A 21,652-nucleotide genomic window follows, 5' to 3' on the forward strand; every position below is an offset into this window, starting at 1 on the left:
GATTAAAAAGTGTTTCCAGCATCATAGATTTTCTATCCAGTATTCAGGCATACATATCCCTGAGCAGCCACCGTTCTTACTGGTTTACTGAAAACACTGAAAACCTAGGCAAGCATAACCACCTTTCTCAGGGACAATTTAAGATCTAAATTGTTTGCCATTGTTTGCTTTATTAACAACTACTGCTACCTTCATTGTCTTACTAAAATACGATTTGAAAGAAAAAGAGAGATGCTGTTCACCTAATCCATTCCTAAGACAACTCCACAGCAGTTTTGTTCCTTGCTGTTCACTACAATCAGTGGTGAGGAGACTGTACAATATTTGTAAATTGCATTCATTATTCACCTGTCTGGGAGATACATTTATCCTCCCTTAAAAAACAGTTTTCCAAGAGAGAAACTCCTATTCCTGTATCTTTCATCTCATAGTGCAAATAACAGGAAACCCAGAAGACTCAAGAATTTCCTTAGCTGTATTTGAATAAACCAGGAAAGGGTCTATTAAATAATCTCTCTTAGTTTTCTTATTTTGCTGTCTTATAGGCAGGATTTGAGCAATAGCATTTGAGAATGATGTTAATGAATTCCCAGAAGATTCAAATAAAACTACAGAAAACAGAGTAACATCTCAGTCACCTAGCTCTTATGCTTACATCTTTATTTGGAAACATGACCTGCATTAATATAATTTCTCTCCTACTCCACAGGTTACTATGTGCATTTTAGAGGGTTTGTAATGCTTTTACTATAATGGCATTGTTGAAATGACACAATACAAACTGGAGAGATAGTGTGAGCCCTTAGGAAAGAGCTTGTGCTGGAATTCAGCAACAGTTTGCCTTTCGGCATTTACAGCAGGCAGAAAGATTTTAGATTGTTTAATTTCTCACATCATCAGTTTGCAGGTCATATATGCCTCTATCTGTATGCACAAAATATATTTATGTACTTATTTGTGCATCAGCTCAATCAAAAAAAAAAAAACAAAAAGAAAAAAAAAGAGCAACTGGCAAGGGCTGCAATACAAGTGAAACAATAATCAAAATAGCTGAGGGTCAGGGGAGGGAGGGGAGTCCCTTTAATAAGGTGTCTTTACTATTGGGATACTTAAATCTAGTCGTTGAAGTTCTGTGCTTCTACTTGTTAATCTGGAAGACAGAATATTGCTTACCTTGCGGGTGTTCTGATAGCTAAATACGTTTGGAACAAATTATTCTAGACTGCTTCAAGTTATTTAATGGAATAAAACATTCTACTTCATAAATTAACATTTTAAAAGCACACATTGCTCTTCAAAATCTGTTTCTATTCCTTGACAACATTTTTATTTTGTTTGGGGTTTTTTGTTTAGATTTCATAGCATTGCTTAGGTTAGGAAAAGACACTACTACTGTAGTTGCACAGTGCTTCTATTAATCTTCATGTCACAACCATAGGCGCAGAAAATAAACAAGTGGAAGGCTTGAAGGGGAAATGGAAGGCTCTCAGGAGATGGCATTTATGTTGTAACCTGTTTAGCTAAGATTGAACTAGAACAGTGTATCCAGATTGCTAGCACGTTCCTCACATTGACACACACCTAAACGCTGCAACTGCTTTTAGCTGTTTTGAATGATACAACTCAGAAATGTGGACATTTTAAATGTTGTTTGCTTCATCGGGACAATCTTTTACACCTTCTCTCTACACAGATTTTCTTGTGAAAATTTGCAAATCTTGCCCTACATATGTGACATTTTAACATTTTTTTTTATTCAGATACACTTATTTTAATGAAACAGGCTTAGGACTTTCTTACTTAGGTAGTGCTTATTCTATTCTTCAGATTTAAGGTGTTTAGCCTCACTACCATCTATGTCAGTCAGGAAACTGAGCTGCCTAAATACTATTACCAGAAAATACTTTCTCTGCAAATAAGTATTTTGTAAGCTCTTAAACTGGACATCTGTATACTCCTTTTATATCCTTGAGAACTGTGCCGTAATATTGGACACTGCATGAAAGATCTGGAAATTTATTTTAAAGTGTTGCTGTACTCTGCATAGAAAAACTTCAATATTACTCAGCTCACTTAATCAGACTGGCATTAGGCTCAAGCATAGCTAAATAGCCTACTAAATACAATTTCTGCTGATATTAGCAGATGGCAGAGGGCTTTGCAATAACCTGGCAGTGCAGGATCTAAGCTTTCCTAGGCTGTTTTTAGCTTGTTTAAATAACTGTCAGCCTAGTGGTCAAGTGGCTCTTGCTCTAGCTTAAGTACTGCAATGTCACAGAAGATAAAGGCCTGACAAATACTGAATGCCATGCATTCAAGGTGTAACATTTTGATTTTGATGCAAACTTAAGTTATAGAAATGTTCACCCACCTTTCCCACAGAACTCCTTTATTCGCTCAAAAGACAATTACTTACTGGTTCTACTAAGTATCAGATCCAATGTGCAGCCTTGACACACTGTAATCCGTGCTATATAAAAGCTATATGCTCTATTACAGATCTAAAATGATTAAGATTGCCTCATGGCCATGCTTTATAAGCATGCATACCTTGGAAAATACTTGTATAGAACATTGGTGAGGGGAAAAAAAGGTTGCTAGCCACACTTGCTATCAGGGTGTAACAACCAGATTATACTAAACCCAGGTCTCTTTATTCAAGTGTACGCCTCCGTTGAAACAAAAAAGACTTCCACTTGTAGAATGCATGGATCTAGCTCAGCAGCTGTTTAAACAGAGCAAACACTTGACTTTAAAACTATCCTCAGTGTAATTACACACTGCATAACTAGGCCAGGTGTGCAACATTAACAAGTATGTGAACATCTGCATAAGGAAATGTGACTGTGGCGTAAAATCCAGGCAGATTTTTAAGCATTAATGAGAAGTCTGTACTCCTTGGATTTTATTGCAAGGCTACCTTAGTGCTACTGAACTACATTTCTTGAACGGGAAAGTTCCTAAGCAGTGGGAAGTGGTGTTTTCTCTAGTTTATCCCTTACAGCTGCTGCTGATTGAAGCATAGTGTTCCATTTTCTAATGGCTTTCAGGAGAAATTACCACAGATGTGCCAAAAGAAAGACCAAACTGATTACCAGGTTAATAGAATGAACATTCTTGTAATATAGCATGTATGCATTTTGGGAAATAAAAGGGTGAACTATTATAAACAACAGCAGAAACCATAACAACTAATAATAATGATCATTAAAAGTGCTACTTAACTAATCAAGTAATTAAGTGGCACATGAACTACATCTGTATAACTTTTATATTGTTATATGCCTATTGATGTTGTTTTAAACTGTTTAGAAATACATTAAGTATGGTGGAAAAAAGGAAGCAACCTGATTTTAGTGTTCCTTATCTGCAAGATGACAGTCTGCAATAGTTAACAAAAAAAAAAAAATGTTATACACCACTTTTTTAATAGCTAATGCAAACATAACTATTTGTATTAGCAATTAAAGGGAGAAATCCCATACAGTTAAAAAAAATCAGATTAAACAATTTGTCCTTTCCAACATTCATAGGAGGTTCCATGTGAACCTGAGGAAGAATTTTTTCACTGTAGGGGTGACAGACTACTAAAACCATCTGCCCAGTGAGGTTGTGGATTCTTCCTCTCTGGAGATATTCAAGAACTGTTTCATACATTTCAGTGTGATCTGCTCTAGGTGAACCAGCTCTGGCAGGGGGGCAGGAACAGATGATTTTTCAAGGTCTCTTCCAATCTCTGTCATTCTATGTCTGTTCTCCCATGAGGACAGACTGAAAGAGTTGGGGCTGTTCAGTCTGGAGAAGAGGAGGCTCAAAGGTGACTTTATTGTGGCTTTTCAGTATCTGAAGGAGGCCTACAAAAAAGCTGGGGAGGGACTTTTTAGGATATCAAGTAGTGGCAGGACTAGGGGGAATGAAGCAAAGCTGGAGATGGGTAAGTTCAGACTGGGTGTGAGGAGGAAGTTGTTCAGCATGAGAGTGGTGAGAGCCTGGCATGGGTTGCCCAGGCAGGTGGTTGAGGCCCCATCCCTGGAGGTGTTTAAGGCCAGGCTGGATGAGGCTGTGGGCAGCCTGCTCTTGTGTAGGGTGTCCCTGCCCATGGCAGGGGGGTTGCAACTGGATGATTCTTGTGGTCCCTTTCAACTCTGATGGATTCCATGATTGTTTATATAATGCAAGGCAAACTACTAAAAGGGAGGAAAATAAAATCTCTGCATCTTTCTACATTTACAATCCATTTTCAAGTCAAGTATTGTATGACACAAAGGACTTCCAACAGTACATTTTAGACATGATACATGCTGCCATTCTATCACATACAGCTTTGACACCCAGAAGAGCATCAGTGGGTTTCATTCACTGAAACAGATAAGATTGTTGTAAGAGCAGAGAGTAAAATCAAAGGTACTGAATGGTGCATTCTTACATTAAGAATTAGCATATTTTATTAACACTGGCAGCACGTCTACAATCAACATGCCAAGTTTCAGTGAAAATTTCCATATTTTTGTAAGTAAATTCCTATCTTAATCATGAATGCTAAGTTTGATATGCAGGAGATTTTTCTCAAAAAGGTACCTCTGAAACTTGTCTGCTAACACTGCTAACACTGTCCCTCTGTTTTCTTATGAAAAAAATCACAACTTGTGTTTGAAATTCATGTCATAAATTCCTCGGTATTCATTGACCATTCATCTTATAACCATATTGTATATTCAGAGTCTTTGGCTAGGAGAAACTACAAGCAGATCTGTAAAGACTACCCATTTATTAATGTTAACAAAAGTTACTCTGCTCCACAAGGCTCAGATGTTCAATTAAAATCAATTAAAAAAATGCAGTAAGAAATCATAGTAGAATTCAATATTAAATCAGCCTAAAGAAATTCAAGAGAAACCATAAAGGACTGATAAAATACCTGATTGATGGTGAAGGATATGGTATTTCAAAGACAGAGTATCATGCAGCATTTTGCAAGATCCAGTGAGGGCAGAGTACAACGGTGTTAGGCAACTCAGAAGTGCTGACATTGTAACTGGAACAGCCAAAAATCTTGAGAAGACAAATCCTAGACTAAATAAAGGCCTAGGAGATGCAATTTACACTGTTCCTTCTGATTCTTGCTTGTGCATACACACACACAAGCTGTAAACTATGTAGAAGACCTACCTCAGGAATGAATGCCAGGGCTCGTGCAGCAACATGCAGTACTCACTCATGAGTCTGAATATACAGCCAGACGACTAAGTTGCTCTGAACTTTTTATCCTTTCACAACACTGACAACAGAGGCTAAATAACTCATTCTTAGTCCTTCAAGCTTTTCAATCTGTATTTTAGACTGAGCACTTGCAAAAGACATTCTCATGATCATTATTGGCTTGTCAAGACTTCAAGCTCCTGCTTCTCAGTTTTGATGGCTAGATCTCTGCATCATATTAAGAACAGAGCAGGAAGTGACTGAGGGACTGACAAGCTTTCATTTTTTTGAGGCACTCAAAAAATAAGCTTCTCCTGTCTACAAGTTAATCCTGCTTTATTCTTAGCCACTCACTCTAGCATAGTTTCTCAGATGAGATTTAAAACTTTTTTTGCCAAAGACATAAATACTCAAACAACTTCTCTGGCCACATTGTTCAAGCTCCTTTCTTCTTAGGCTTAACTAGCAAATTGTCATTTGTTGGGAAGCATTACATTTCTAAATGCTTTTGTTAGAGTTGTCACTGAGTAAAAAACAAACAAACAAACAAACACACACACACCAAAAAACCTCCCACTACACTAAAAAATCTGTAATTTAAGTAACATAGAATCCCTGCCACTTTTCTGAAGCAATTAGTAACCTGCATTTAAGTAGCAGTATGTAAAATTCTTCAGCCAACATCAGGTGTGATTAAGAAGATATTTCTTTAAACAGTAAAATAGGAAATTGCAATCTGCCTTGAAGTCTGATTGATGATAAAGAAGAAATATTTTACATCCCTTGCAAAAAGGTGGCTGAAACACAAATATTAATACTATCTAAGATTTCAGTGTAGCTAAATAATTCATAAAAGTTAATTGAATTTTGTTGGTTGGAAAAGGAATAAGATTGATTTATCAATGAGACAGATGAGTTAATCCTCTACAGCTTTTGATATGACAACTGCCCTTTTCTATGACCTCCTCCAATTTGTTCCATAATAACACTGAGATCAGTCAGCAAACAGTTTCCAGAGACTCCCTAAGAGCTGCTGACCCCTGATTCTTCTTCTGTATATTATGTTACAGGGGGAATATACAAGTCAATACCACTTGAAATACCTAATTTAGTTCATATTTAGTCCGTATGTACTTATGCAGAGGCAAATATTTCCTAATCTCTCCAACCACGAAGAGATATTTAAATGTTTCCCTTATACTGTTGTGTATTGAATTTTTTTTGCACTGTCCATGTAGATATCAATCTATAATGCAATTTACCCTCCAGTACAGCTGTCTTGAACCTCAACAGTCCAGCAAATACAAAGTCAACTGCACAAAAATTAAGGAAAATCAGAAGAAAAGGTAAATCAACTAAAGCTAAGGAAACTCAGGGAAATTAAAACTCTCCCCCATCTAACAATGTAGTAAGAAGACATAAAGTTTGTTTCATTAATGTGAAGAATTTACTCCAATGTCAGTAACAGACTACTGATTTTTTATATGCAAAACTGCTAGGAAGAGGGAGATTGAGAAAGAGAATGCATACACTTATGGCCTAATTAAGTCTGAACTGGGTATGTTTAGATTTGTGTCTTTATGTGTAATTTGCCAGCTCGACCTATGATTTGTTCTGTTACCTCTACCCATACATTTTAGGAAAATAAATAGCTAGTAGTCTCCAAAAGCAAGAAAAGTATCCAAAGTAGATCTGGAAACACTAAAAAAAAGAATCTCCTACTTGGAGTATGACATACATATAGGTGTATCAGCAAGATATGAGAATTTTCATATACAGACTCAATATCCCTACTTAAATAAAAAAAAAACTCTGATTTGCAGGAAGAAACTATAGAAACAAGATCTGTTGAGGAAAACTGGGAAATTACAGTCTGGGAACCATGATTATTTAAACTATCTCATCTACAGATTTAAGGAAATGTATTCTGGTTCTCCTACTTAAATCCCCAATTCAAATCCTAAAATTGTAGTCACTCATTCACTTTGAGAGATACTGTAGCATGGCGAACACTCAAAACTCAGAATATTTTAAAGGTCAAAAAAAAATTACATTTGAAGCTTTGCAGAATTAAAGAAGAGACTTTCAAAGCACTGACTGGCCTCAGCTCACAGAGAAAAGCAGAAGAATTAAAGATACGTGGTGCTTTGCACTTGGAAGGATTGCACTCAAGGGGAATTCTGATACTACATGCTTGTAACAAAATCTAGTAGAAAGAGACGTGGCTAAATATTAATTCATATCAGTTAAGATTACAAAAGAAACATGAAAGAGAGACTACTGTGAGAAACATCAATCCTCCTTCTGTGAAAATTATTGGAAGGAGAAATAGAAAAATAGAACAGCTTTAAATTGGATGTGCTGTGAGTCCCACAATCCATTCCAAATTGTTAGTCTGCTCACAACCACTCAGAGGAAATACCAAGCATGTCCATCTACACAGATCTGTGTATGATGGTTTGGGTGTTACCCCCCCTCCTCTTATGAAATCACCCAGACTAGACTCAGCTAAGCTGGAAGTTAGGGAATGAAGCTTTAGATTTACAGCTTAGCATAATATACAAGCAGATATTTACAATATATACAGCTACATACAGAGATATACAAGTTAAAAAGTAATACAGAAACACAACAGCCCCCCCAGAAACCAGAGTCCCCAGGAGGGGCTCCCAACCACCCTTCTACATCCTTTCCACCCCTCTACCTTATCCCAGACTTGGCCTTATGTTCAAGGTGATTTTGGAGAATCGGTCGGGGGGTTAGGAAGCAGGATTAGTTACACAGACAGCAGGTTAGAGAGAGAAGGGAGGCAGTAATTCCGTTTTCTGTGTGTTCTTGTTTTTATACATCTCAGCAAGCCTATGAGTGAAATAGACATCACAACTGTTTCCTTTTCACAGCCTGTAATCTAATTCCTCTCACTAAAACATCCCAGCTAGGGTAAAACTAGCACACTATGTTATTTCCATTTATACAATAAACATTTCTCTAACACACACAGACAAAATAAACACAAGCAGACACACGTATATCACTAAAATTGGCACAAGTTACTTCAGCATTTTTCTAGACTCAACTTCTTGCAGCTCTTCAAGCCAACAGCACGACACCAGGTTAGCTTCACAAGTTCTACTGAAACATATTTTCAGAGAAAGCATCTTAGGCTTCTTCAGCCACAATTTCTGAAATGAACACTGAACCTAACAGGTTTATTTTATTATTAGGTATTACTTATTGGTTGGCTCAGCTCCAAAGATGATAGCTTCCCACAACCTTTCAGTGATTCAAGTTTCTGTCTCGTTCCCACAGACACATATGTTGGCTATTTCCTCTCCTGTCAGCCATATAAGAAAAGGTAGACTAATACAAGAATTAAACAGTGGGAATTAACTTTCTTCAAAATGAAGACTTAGCAAAAAGCCATAAGTGAAAGCTGCTGGTTAAGACCATTCAGCAAACAACAGTTAAACAGTAGTGGAATTTGAGACTGATTTGTGAATGACTCTCAAGTGGGAATAGAAAAGCACCATTCAACAATTAGGTTGTATAACTCAAGTAATTTTCTGAGACATCTGCTTTACACAATTCACTACTGGATGGAAATGCTCAGGGCTTGCTGCTACATCTCAGCTTTCAAACTCCATAGGCTTCTTCAACTGAAGATGCGATTTGCAGGATAATAACCATGGCAGAAAACTCTGAATTATGTAAAAGGGTTTGATTTTCAGAAAATTAAGTCTATGAGATTTCTGAAAAATCAGTATGTGTTCCTTTCAAAGGACCTAGATTAGAGTCTGGAATGGAGCCATTTTTAGCAACTCGCTTCTTGTTTTGGATTGTCAATGGTAAGTTCACTTAAAACCAAGAAAAATAGCAAGAAGCAACAAAGCTCATAGAATATTTATCAGCTGAGTATTCATTTCAAGTACTCAGTTCTACAAAATACTGAAAGTAAAGGCCATTATTCTGCACAAAGTGATACAACATGAACAAGTAATCTGTAGGATTTTGCACAAATTATGCTATCAATTCACTGACAAAATCATAACGGACTAATTATTGGAAGCATCAAGCATCCACAATTGTAACTGGCATCACTAAAACAGCCTCACTTAAACTAAGGCTCATCAGTCTTCTGGCAGGCTTTGAAGTTGTGCTATATTGTTATATTCCATTATTTTTCCTCACACACACACCCCCCCCAAAAAAAAAAAAAAAAAACACCAAAATAACACATTTGCTTTAATTTCTTCTATAAGTTGAATTATATTTAGGATTTTTATGCATTTCTTACTGAGAAAAACACTATCAGGCTATCATCATGTGCATGGAGCATTCATAGTTTACTTTGATGACTTCAGCATTTTCCTCTCTCTCATACTGTTAGATGCTTCAAATGAGTTTATTTATGCCTATGCATCCACATCTGGAGATCTGATAACAAGCCCAAACTTTTGCCATGCACAACATGTAAAGTTTCTTTTCCTTGACTGTCATAGCAGGGAAACACACAATCAAGACTCCATTTTTGTATAAATACAAAATGTAAAATGCAGGCAGAAGTATTGGATAATTTCACTAATGCAGTAAGTGTTATTATCACTCCATCATGTTCTTGTAATGGCCTGTTAGTTGCTCAGATTTTTTTGATCGAATCTCTGTCTTGCACCACAAAAATCACTTCTGTAATTGAGAGAGCAGATCAATTCCTTATGAAATAGCCAGGAAATGAAGGCCCAGCATGAATGTGTGACACTTATTCTATGACAGAGCTAAAAAGGAACCAAGCTTGTAGCACCAGTTACTCCTCATTTGCACATTACTTCCCTATAAACATTTGGTATTATACTTGTTACTTTAGAACAATTTAGATACTTGTTTTTCTTTTACTCCTTCTGCAACCTGTAATTCTTTTTTTATTAAAATGCCACCATTTTAGGAGGCCTTCAATGAACTCTTTACTCTTGCATAAATACATAGTTGTCCTATTTCTAAATATTTCTTCTTCCAATGGCTATGTGTTGGGATTTTTTTTTTCTACTTCATACGCCTTGCATCTTAGATAAGACAAGGCTGCCAGTTCCTGACTGATTTATTTTTAACATTCAGTTGCATAAATTCTCAAGCATGTGCCACTTTGTTCACTGAGTTTCAAAAGATTCAAAGCTGTGCATTTTGCTTAATATCTAGCATCATTTTGTTTAACAGGGAATACGATATAGAAGAAGATCAGTACATCCTACAGCCCTAAGAGTGCAGTGATATTTGGAAACAATTTACTTCTGGAACATGCAATAATAGTATTTTGTAGGTTCTAAATTCACTCAATATCCCTTATCAGAGATGCTTGTGAATTATGATCTAATTTAACCATCATTCTGGAAGGAAGGAAGGAAGGAAGGAAGGAAGGAAGGAAGGAAGGAAGGAAGGAAGGAAGGAAGGAAGGAAGGAAGGAAGGAAGGAAGGAAGGAAGGAAGGAAGGAAGGAAGGAAACTTTCTCTCTTTTTAAACTTTTTTTTCTTTTCAACATATGCCAGTTGTCACCAGTGATAAAATGTGACACAGACTGAAATCCTTGTGCAGTCTCATTTTATATGTTTGACATGTAAAATTAAAGGCAGTAGAAAGTTTGGGATCTGCCGGAGTTGCCTAGATCATGCAGGGACCAGAACGATGCTGAGACACCAATATGATGCATAAGTTGGACCTTTATTGCAGCTAAAAGCTGTGCTTATATAGAGAGCTAACACAATGTGTATAATTCTGATAGGCTGCACAGTAGAGTATGGGCTGTCCATACGTCCTAGGAGCAAATCTGACTGACCAGCCCCACTTAGTCCTCTCACACAGCTAACTTGGCAGTTTCTCTGCCAACTTTTCAAGGTTGTTTTCCCTGAAGCTGCACTCCTTATCTCATAGCCTTCTCTGTGTCCTAATGTTACCCCTCTTGCGCTCTTATTTCAAATCACTCAGCGATGCCCAAACGCTAACAAGGATCATATTTATAGATCAAATAAAATCACCTCTAGTTCAATTCTGTTGATTCTCCAATATTAAAGAAGCTAAAACAAACAAACAAACAAAACCAAGTAGGAATGTAATGAGAAAACAAGAAATAATCCAGTGAAATTTGCTTGGTATCTGTTCTGCAGTTCCTATGAAGTCTCAAGAACCTATTGTTTACAGAATAGTAGCAACAATATGTTGAGAGACTTCAGATCTATGCAGTTAATACACTCCAAGCTATTGTAACCACCCATCTGTATTAAGGTCTTTGCAGTATATAAAAAGTTCTGAACTTTTGCTCTAGACATATGTATTAGGAAGTTAGGTAGAAGGATCTGGATGGTTTTTTCACCTGAGGGAACAGATATTCTAGTTACAGGGAGCTGCCATTACTACTTATGCTAGACAGAAAACAGATACTAGCTGGGGAAAAAATAAACAAGAAAATAAAATTTGAAAAGATTGCACTGTTTCCATCAAATAGGTGGAAGAGAATTTCTTAGGTCAATAAAAATCCCTGCTTAGAAGGCTCTCAAAAGGACAGAATAACAAAGTTACTGTACCGGTATGAAAATGGAACTCAATATAGTACTGAGAAATCTTTTCATTCACATAGGAGGTTTTTCTATTTCAAAAAATATAGCCAGAATTAAACAATTAAATATAGGATCATGGAATGGCTTAGGTTGGAAGGGACCTCAAGGATCATCCAGTTCCAACACTCTGCCACAGGCAGGGACATCTCCCACTAGAACAGGTTGCTCAAGGCCTCATCCAACCTGGCCTCAAACACCTCCAGGGAGGGAGCAGCCACAACCTCCCTGGGCAACCTATAAGAATATTTCACCACCCTCACTGTAAAGAACTTCCTAACATCTAGTTTGAATCTCCCTCTGATAGTTTAAACCCGTTAGCCCTTGTCCTGTCATTACAAGACCTTGTCAGTAGTCCCTCCCCAGCCTTCCTGTAGGCCCCCTTCAGATACTGGAAGACCACTATAAAGTTTCCTTGAAGCTTTCTCTTCCCCAGGCTGCAGAGCCCCAACTCTTGTAGCCTGTCCCCATAGCAGAGCTGCTGCAGCCTTCTGATCATCTTCGTGGCCCTCCTCTGGTCTCACTCTAACACATTCTAACCATGAAGAAATGAAATCTCCTTAGATATGTGTTTCACTCATCTACTGCTTTTAAATGGTAGTAAAGCTAGGGCAAAGAACTAGAAGTTCAGTCGGTTTCCAAGGTAATAAATCAAGAAGCGGTATTACATGTGGCAATAAGCTTACACTGCAGTTATTTAAGCCTTAAAATCTTCTTTGCTAGAGGATCTACAAACCCCATTCCCCTCATGTCTCCTCCTTTTCTTAAAAAAGAAAATAAAATAAGATTATGCAGGATAAGGAAATGCAGGTACATATTTCTACTAGCAAGACTAGCAAAGGCACTTAAAAGCAAAGAATAACTTTTCAGGTGACACTACTGCTTGCCATGCAATGCTAAAACCTTACATAATTACAGCAGATCCCTGCCTTGGAGAGGAAGATTGGTGTTTTTGTGGCCTGACCATCAAGCAGATTGCCAGAATGTTACATCAAATTTCAGCCTCATCTTCCTCTGAAGACAGCACCTAGCACATTCAGAACATTTTTACTGCCATAATTAGAATAATAAACTGATGCACAAAATTCTTTATTTTTATTTATACACTTCTACACTGTCAGGTCTGCATATGACTATATCACATACCCTAACACAAGCTGTGTCTGTACTCCAGTTTTCTTTTGAGGTCATGTGTAGCTCACAGCTATAATATTTGAATGTGGCATTGTTTTGGAATACAGAGGTTAAATCTGTAATGTGTTATATTAGAAGCATTCAGTGGAAGACACTACAATGTATCAGGCCTTAATACCACAGATAGTTTAGTTCCATATGATGTTTCCTACATCTCCTCTCTGTGACCATCACACCCTAAACAAAAAATGCCCAGATTCCCAGAAGTCAGACTTCAGCCTAGACTGTTGCAAATAGTCCTTGCTTTGCAATTACATCTATCCTCATTGAAACTCAGCAGGTTCCTCTGACTCATTCCATCACCTTGTCTAGATTCCTATGAGTAGCAGCTCTGCTGCAAGGTAGGCAGAGGGTGGTAGATTCCTGACAAGAAGGAAAGAACCCCAGGCACAGGTACGATACCAGCATGCTCATCATTACCAACTGTCTCATGAAACCTGCTCTCACTTCCATATCTTGTGCATACTTTAAGGAATTTAACTGTCCACAATAAACACAACATGATAGGGCCCCAAAACGTCTTTGTGCAGAACTACACATATGTAGGCAGAAACTCACCTGGATCCAGGGATAGAATCCTGAAATACTTGCTCTCTTCCCTGAGTTGCCAAATATCACTACTGTATGCACAGGTGGCCTCAACATGCATTTCTTCTGGTCTGTATCCAATTTTCTATTGTCAGGGACCTGTTTAGCTCTTTCCATGGTGGATTGCTCCTCTGCTGTCAATTGATCCAGTTCTAAAAATAAGAAATGTTTGACTAAGAAACAAGAGTCTGTAGTTTTCCTCATTTCAGCCCATCACAGTTTAATAACATGAAGTTAGTATATTTCATAAAATTATGCCACAGACACCTAATGTACAGAAAAGAAAGAGACTAATATCTGAAAGATCAAAATATCCTTGATTCTTTTTTCTTCAGGATTATAAACTGTGTTTTTTAAAAACAGCTTTCAACCTTAAGGTGGTTTTCTTTTTGGTTTTTGTTTGTTTGGGTTTTTTTGTTTTGGTTATTTTTTTTTATTCCTAAACCAGTAAATTACCAGTCTGGGAGTCTGAACAAGTAAATGACTCATTTGGGAGTTTGGTCATGAGAGACCAGCATGATGCCATAAACCACTTTTATCTTTTTTTGCCTCAGATACTTTTCAGACTGCTTTATTTTGTCTTTTCTGATTGCTTATTTTCTGAACAAATGTTTTATGAGCATAAAATGCTGGCTTTAGTGAAAGTCTAGAGGGGTCTGCATAAGAACATGAAGCAGGGTTGTGACCTGAGAGACTAAGGCTTTGATCCAATAATGAAATCATCATATGTACTCCCAGCAGTGTTGCAGATGTACAATAAAACACAACTACAGCATCAAGAAACGCAGATCTAGAACAATCATACACTCAAAGTGACCAGGGAACACCACACTAAAGAAACAAAGTTTGAAAAACTACTTTCACTCCAAAGACTCAATGATTCCTGTGATTCTGGCTTCAAAAACACAAACTACAATAGTAATTTTCATTAGAAATACTGTCTTAATATCTATGCAGTACTAAATATGGATTAAAGATAAAAACACAGCTTTCAGAGTCTTGGAAGATTAGATTTGATTTAATCACCTACGAAATATCTTCTTGAACTATATCATGAAGGAGATACATGCATAGTTTTTAATAGACAACATATATTAGTTTCACTCTTAATTAAGAAAGTTAGCAGGCAGTAGTTAAATGTTGCTACATTTAATATTTCCACCACAGCAGGCAGATTTTCAAAGCTATAAACTGTCTTAAGGACAGAGTAAAGGCTGTCATGGCAAGGAATTTTTACACTGTGAAGATGGGAATTTTATTTATATTTTTATATATATATGTCTCAGTGACAGCTCAGACACAATAGCCAGGGGTGATCAGTTATTGGAACTGTGATTATCCCAAGTGCAAACTGTTTAAGGGAGACTCCTTCCCTGTGTCAACTCATCAGTCATTACTTAATAAGAGTTACTCTTGTTTCAATGTTCAGCATAGACAGAGAGAAAGACAGCATAAAGAAGTCTAATATCCCAATAAAGAACGGAAGTCAGTAACAGCTATGAGCCACATCCTATATTTAGCCAATCCTTTAAAGTTTATAGAAGAGACTTAGTCAAAATATTGAAAGAGGTGGAAGGGTGTTTAACAGACAGGCAGCTGCAGCCTTCAAGTAGATGAATATCTGCTCCACTCTGGATCTACACAGGCTGCAGGGGGACAGCCTGTCTTACCATGTCTTCATCATGGGCTGAGAGGAATCTCTGCTCCAATACCTTCTTCTTCTCTTCCACTACCATTGTCTAAGTTTTCTTCTCCTTTCTTAATTATCACAGAGGGACTACCACCACTGCCAACAAGTTTCGCTTTGGACAGTGGTGGGTCCACCTTGAAGATGACATTTTCTCAGAGGAATCATAGAATTGCTTTGGTTAGAAAAGATCCCTAAGATCATTGAGGCCAACTGTCAATCTAACACCACTGTGGCTGTTAAAATAGGTACCAAAGTGACATGCTGCTTCTAGCAGCTTCTCAGAGAAGCCACCCCTCATAGCCCAACTACCAAAACCTTGCTAATGAAAACCCAACACATATTCTATCTTCTGTTTCTCAAAAGCTAAATGGTTCACATCAAATCAGGTGTACAACAGTTATAAAAGCAGACTCTAATACTGTTAAAGAATTACGTTGACTTCCCTGCTGATAATATCACTGTATCCTTGCAGAATGTCAACAGCTAATCATATTCTTTCTCTGTGCTGATATTATACTGAGAAATTGACTTTGCCATCTGGCTTCCTAGAATTTTTATCAGGTCTTTTTAATTAGGTTCAAATCATTGATTTCCATTGTTCCCCAGCTTCTATCTTTTTCAGTACCATTAAGACTGAATCCATTTCCAGTGCACTGCAGTGTTCTCAAGTGGAACCTAAAATGAATAGGATTTTCCCACAGGTTTTCACACCTTACATCTGCTAGCAAAAGTCCTGTCATGCTTGCCTAGTAGTGCATATAATTCAATTTTTATTTTATTAAGATAGGAGAATGACCATTCTATTAAAAAAATAAAATCAAACAACCTTAAAAACTCCAAATGAAAAATGGACTCAAGGCTCAAAAATTAGAGACATCTTGAAGAAGGCTGGAAGGTTAAGTTGCTATAATTATGTTGAACATATTGAAATCAAAATGGTTGTAAAGACTTTCCTAGGCCAGGACATTTTTACATTACTTAGGTTTTCTACTCTGTTGTAATGCTAGAGGCATTCTTGTAGCATTTTGAGTTTAGAAGAAGTTTCTGCTATAAAAATATTGCTGTAAACTTCAGATACTCTAAATTTCAGCTTTTAGAGCAGAAGCCCTGAGAAGACTATTTCTTTTAGATCTTGGACAAAGCAGTAATTAATCTATACAGGAATTACTGTAACGTTAATTTAGACTGAAGATGTTATTCTTTGTAATTTTATTGGTATCATTTTCATTAAAGCTGGTTAAGTTTTCTATTGCAATCCATCAATCTCTATCCCTTATTTCCTTTCTCTTTCCTTTGGGAAAGGAGAGGGGTTAGAGAGCATCTGTCATTCATTTAGTGGCCAGCCCAGCCCTAACCCTTGACATCGAAAGATCATGAACTCTATTATTTCATGATCCATCTTCAAAAGCTGCATTCTACTAGTGTATTCCCAACAAATTCCTTCCTGTTAATTTCTCTCCTGTCTTAACTAACCTTCCCTTTCTTTCCTTCTCCAACTTCAGCAAATAATTTTAAGCTTTTAACTAGTGGTCTGTAATGTGGGGGGTTTTTTGGGGTTGTGGGGTTTGCTTTTTCTTTAAAGCCCCAAACCAACACAATGCCAATGCAATCTGTATTCTGATTGTAGAGTTTGTGGTAATTAAACTGAACTAAAAAACCTGTAGTTTGATAAATGTTCACAAAAAAAGGTCTCCAAGGCCTGAGCTTTCCTGGTGTGGGGGTGTGTATTAGATGTGCATCTTCTGAGTCCTTTCACACTTTTTTTCCCCCCACACATTTACAGACACTCTTTGTAAAAGTCAATTATTCTAAGGGAATATTACCTTATTTTCTTTATCAAGCTATATTCCTGTCAAATCAAAATATTATTCCAGATTTCTGTCACATGTATTATTCTTTCAAGTCTCTATATGCCAGCTGCATCATAAGCTTGACCCTGAGCTAAGACCTTCAGTTCTCCTTCATTGTAGATCTTTGTCACATTTCTTTTTCTTACATCTTCCAGAGTAATGTAGATACACAAGACATTTGATAGAGTAATATTGTTCTTCTGCTTGTTCCTCTTATGACATTATTATGAATAAATGTCTCTAATTTATAATTCCTGTTCACCTCTTTTTATAGATACAAGTGTTGTTTCTTGCTCTGGGGGTTGCTCAACCACTCAGAAATGCTGTAGTGATTTTTTGTTTAAATTGATCAGAGATGTTTTGATGCTTCATTGTTAAATGACTTTTATCCCCCTTCATTCTGTGATAATTCATTTGAAACATATGCCACTTCCTATCTTTTTTAGTCCCAAGAGACAGCTACACTACAAATGCAAAACTAGTGCAGTCAGAAGCCAGTTGCTTACATAACTAAAATGCGGGCAAGTCCACATGTCAGACTTCCTAAGTGATCTAGGTTCATTAACTCAGCTATATAAGGACTTCTGCTTTCACTGCAGAGGTTGAAGAGTTCTACAGGAAGGCTACAGAACATTCTTGACACATTTTATCTAGCTTTTCTATGCAAATAAAAGCACGGCCACTGCAACACAATTCACCTCTTCAGCTTCTTAAGCAGGTTTTCACCCTACCGGTGAATTTGCCTACATTAGAGTCAAATAGGTAATTTCAACCAAACAAAAGCCCTCAAGTATTTTACCTACCTGAGAGCAATAACCCAAAGCACTCATACAACCACTTACCTTCAATATGATAGAATGGAAAGCTCAGCTTTCATCTACTAAGAATCTTTCTTTGCTTTGAGGAAATCAATAACGTGAAAAAGGCTTCTCAATTCAGCCCTTTAATATATTTTCTGTTCGCCTGCGTTGACCATAGCTTACCTTCTTTCCAGTTCAGTTTTCTTCATGGATATCCTACTATCTAGATATCCACAAGAATGAGAAATCTTTTCCCTTGATATTTTAACTAACACATACAATTTCCTTGTACCCTGTGCATTCAAGCCACCATTGAAGAGCAAAACTACTATTGCCTTTCTCATGTCTCTAGTGTTGGAAGGGTTGTCACACCAGAGGATCTTTGGAGGTCCCTTCCAACCCCTAACATTCTGTGATTTAGAACCACAATCCATTATGTCATGCTTCCTAAAAATACAGCAGCTCTCACCCATAGACTGCACTACTCATTTTGTGACAGTATATCAATAATTGATTATATACAGCAGAACTTTAAAAATCCATTTTCTGTAGAAGATAAATTATATTGTTTGCTAATCAACTTCAGAGTTTTTCCTCAAGATACTATTTTCTGGTAATTTATTAAAACTTCCCTTTTTTCCTCCCTATTTCCCCCACCCCTCTTCTTTTTTTTAGTCCACAGTTCTCAAAAAAAAAAAAAAAAAAAAAAAAAAAAAAACCAAACCAAAAAACCACACACACACAAAAACACAACAAAGCACCTGAAACCTCACTAACTATTACTTGTCTCTTAGCCTGACATATACTCACTTGCTGATTAAGTCTTCTTAAGCCACAATGCCAAAAAAGGGGAAATAATTACACTAGTTGATGATGTGCCTGCCTAGAAAAATTGTGTCCTGCGTGGCCACTTCTGGCAGCACGAACTGAATTTCAACACACCGTGCCTTGCCAGAAGTCCTGCACTACAGCACCATTTCTTCATCCTGGCAAGCCTGTATTATAGTTTGTGGCAAGTAAAGGCATCCATATGCTGTTAACCTTTTCAGACCAGGAAAGAACAGATGGTCTCAGATTAGCAGTTGACGAGCTGTTAATGTAACTATCCATCAATGCCTTTAATTACAGTTTTCTTGTTTTCAAAACAGCCCGTATTTGATTATTTTTAAAACTGCATCATAAAATAAACCACTCTGTAAACACAGAAAAGACTTATAAACACAAATAGACCTAGACCGTGTTCTTCTTTCTCCCTCTGTGAAAACTCCATCTGAGCATTCATCTGTATAATAGCAAAAAGACATTGTAAATGTAAGTGCTTCAAATGTACGTCAAAGGCTCCTTTAGACCATCTTTAGGGAGGACAATCTTTTTGTCACCTGTTTCCAGAAACCACAAATTATGCACTACATGAAAATTTCATAAAAATCTTCCTTCTCAAAAAATGTAATTTAAAAGATGTATCATGTTCTGCTTTGGGAAAGAATAGACATGTTACCATAAATACCTTATGGATAAAAAATTACCTCTGCCTTCATATAGTTAGGCCATTGCTTTGGTAAACTCTCTCAGGATACTACAGCAAAAACTATTTCATTTTTATTTTAATTACAGAGAATTCCTTGTTAAATTAAAAACATCTTGCACAGATAACAGTTTCACATACCAAACCTTCTCCCTTCAGGAACTAGTTGATAACCAACCCAATTTCATATAGTCCAAGACATTCTATTAGCATGTTATCTGTGCAGGTTAATTTTGCCGGTCTGATGTGCACGTTCCCTGCATGAAGTGACATTGTTTCTCCTGTGTTGGATGCTACACTGCTCCCATCTTTTTGTGCAGGTAAAAGCAATAGGGTGACTAATTAGGAAGCTATGTTTTAAATACAGATTTTTTTTTTTTTAAGCTCTTACATGGGATTTTCTAACAGTCCTGGGATAAGTCATACATCGCAGCAAAAAGCAGAGTCACTGAAGATGCAGACATGAGGCACGTAGTGCCATGGTCTAGTTGACTGGGTAGAGCTGGGTGATAAGTTGGACTGGATGAGCTCAGACATCTCTTCCAATCTAGCTGATTCTAGATCTTTATAAAGATTTAGATGTGTGAATAAACTATCTGAACCTATAACTGTGAAGCATTTTATTGATAGGGAAAGGTTATGCTTAGAGTAACAACATTCTTTAATGTGTGACAGTTGAATTCTTATGAATGAGAGTTTCAGTCTTTAAAGAAGAAAAGTCTACAACTCTGCCACTAATTTACCTATAAACTCTTAAATATATCTGCATTATAGGAGAAAGACTTACCTTTGCAAGATGAATGACAAAAAGAAGTCATTTGGGGATCCCTTTCATTTTCCTCTATTGTATTACCTGGAATGACAGCAATTTACAGCAAATGTCTGAGATTGACATCCATGAAGGTAAATACCGCACCAAGCCTATGGTCAAACTCAGAGGCCACTATGTTACACATCATATGCATTTATTTGCTTCAGACTGCATGGCATAAGTCTTAAAATTATGTCTTTCTATCTTGGTCTTCCCTCAAATTCTTCATTCCCAAAAGAAATTAAGATGATTTTTCTGTATGAACAATTCAAATAAGATCTTTACACAGGAAGGAATGTTTGGAAGAAGGAATGCAAATGTCAACAAAGTTTGAAAGCTTCAATACAGTATTACAGTTGTCTTACACTAAGACAATTAGAGATATTAAATATTCCTTAGCTTTGGACATTGTCACTACTAGGAAAATCACCCTTAACTAGAAACTACAAACCATATTTCTTCCTTCACACTTCTCCAGTAAATCCTAGTAGTAATGTAATGAACATATGGATTTGACTCATGTCCCTTACCACTTGAGAACTAATTAAGCTTTCTCCAAGTCCTCTTTGGCAGAATTTTTTTTTTTTTTGCTACCAATTTAAAATACTTTTTAAATAAAAAAAAATACATCTGAAATTCTGATTGACTCATAGAACACCACCAGCAGTTTACCCTCTTGCAAATGGCAACTATCTACGGGTAGGCTAAAAGCATTTATACTCAGGCTGTCACCAACACCTGGGACTGGTTTGAATCAAATTGATTTGACTGTCAAAACAGGTAAAAGGGCCAGCAGTTTATTCAGTTGTACTCTAAAAAACTTTGTAATTCTTACAGTAAAAATTAGCATCTCTTAAAACAGCCAGCATAATTCATCTGTTGAATGTTGATGTAAATGCATGACAAGAGATGTGTAAACTGCACCAGTGCAGCATGCTTCAGACATACAGTAGTAGCTGCAGAAAGACAGTAAGTCCATTAGCACAGAATCACAGTGATAGAAGTTGGAAGAGACCTCTGGAGATCATCGGGCCCAGCCCTCCTGCTAGAGCATGATCACCACACAGGAGCATGTCCAGGTGGGTTTTGAAAGTCTCCATAGGAGGTGACTCCACAGCCTCCAGCACCCTTAGGCAAGGAGTTTCTCCTTAAGTTCAAGTGAAACCTCCTGTGTTCTAGTTTGGGCTCATTGCCCCCTGTCCTCTCGCTGAGCACTGCTGAAAAGAGCCCGGCCCCATCCTCATGACCTTCACCCTTTAGCACACCAAATCAAAGATCAAAGTCTTCATAACATCTTAATATGCAAGTAGGTGTTGTAACACATTGCTATGGCACGGTCCTTTAGGGGACCAGTATTGCAGCAAGGTTTAGCATCTCATAGTAACTAACTGTAGCT

At 37.1% G+C, this 21,652-nt stretch overlaps 1 long non-coding RNA gene across 1 annotated transcript; it reads right to left on the minus strand.

Annotated features, from left to right (window-relative positions):
* Nucleotides 1–13,556: 13,556 nt before the first annotated feature.
* On the minus strand, nucleotides 13,557–20,923 carry LOC135183673 (uncharacterized). The gene is made up of 3 exons (XR_010305647.1): nucleotides 20,787–20,923; nucleotides 20,233–20,298; nucleotides 13,557–13,732 (listed from the first exon to the last, which is right to left on the minus strand). It is a non-coding gene; the product is annotated as an uncharacterized LOC135183673 (long non-coding RNA).
* Between the last annotated feature and the right edge of the window lie 729 nt (nucleotides 20,924–21,652).

The sequence above is a fragment of the Pogoniulus pusillus genome, chromosome 19 (assembly GCF_015220805.1).
Source record: "Pogoniulus pusillus isolate bPogPus1 chromosome 19, bPogPus1.pri, whole genome shotgun sequence".
Taxonomy (NCBI): Eukaryota; Metazoa; Chordata; class Aves; order Piciformes; family Lybiidae; genus Pogoniulus; species Pogoniulus pusillus.